Raw genomic sequence first — 1,066 nt, 5'->3', positions numbered from 1 at the left:
AAAAAACATAGTATTGATTCAAAAAGTAAAATATACCCCAACACAAATAACCCAAGAACTGGATTGAAGAGTTTTAAGTGATTTGATCCTTATAGTTTCATCCCACTGCTGTTTTTTAAATATTTTATTTGTTAAAGTTTATTGAAATTCTGCTTAAATGATGTGTAAATGCTAAAAAATGTGTTTAGTACACACCACAGATAAAATATTCAACCAGAATCACTAAATGATCATACTGTATTTTGATTATCGCCATGCAGGCCCACTTTTTCACATTAGAGATGATTAAATAAAGCAGCTTTAATTCAGATCCTAACTAATTTAATATTGATTACTGCAGGCCAGCTCTCCCACATTTAGTTTCTGAACTAATGCCTGTTCATATCTTTAATCTGCATCCTCTAACCTGTTCACAAATCACTTTCTTCATCAGGAAGGACAGCTTTGGCTGACACTTCCTTTTGCGCTTTACTTCCTCATGTTTCCATCTACACTCCCCATGCTGGAATGAAAATTCCTTTCCTTAACTCAGGGATATTTTTCATAAAATCAAAGTTTTCTTTTTTTTCCTCCAAACTTCTTTTTTAGTGAGTAATTCTAGCTTTTGATCCATTCAGACAAGGTGTCTGACATCCTCCTTCAGGCCTGGAACAGCTGAGTGGCTAAACTTGTTCTCTGGTTAAACACGCTTCACTTCCTGATACCACAGTCTCAGAGAACCTTGCAGAGCAACCTCTGGCAGTTCCCAGAAAATAAAAAAAATCTGGTCTCCATCTGCTTCCTGCAGAGCAACATTAGTGCATGTGACCCTGCAAAGGTGCACTGTCATGCCAGGAAGAGAAGGAACATGATTGATGAAATAATGCAATCAAAAACTCAACGGCAGGTTAAAAGGGGATGCATACATTTACATTTGAGAAAAACTAATCAGGTGTTTGCTTTTCATATTGAAATGACCCCCCATTATATTCCATTAGTAGGACAGAGGCTCCCTGATTCTGCAGCTGGCCATCAAAGCTGTCCTCAGCCCACAAGGCCGTTCTCCCAAAACCTGATGTGCATCGCC

Source organism: Oryzias melastigma, linkage group LG8 (genome assembly GCF_002922805.2).
Source record: "Oryzias melastigma strain HK-1 linkage group LG8, ASM292280v2, whole genome shotgun sequence".
Classification (NCBI taxonomy): domain Eukaryota; kingdom Metazoa; phylum Chordata; class Actinopteri; order Beloniformes; family Adrianichthyidae; genus Oryzias; species Oryzias melastigma.
The sequence above is the reverse complement of the archived record's forward strand: the minus strand, read 5'-3'. Positions refer to the sequence as shown.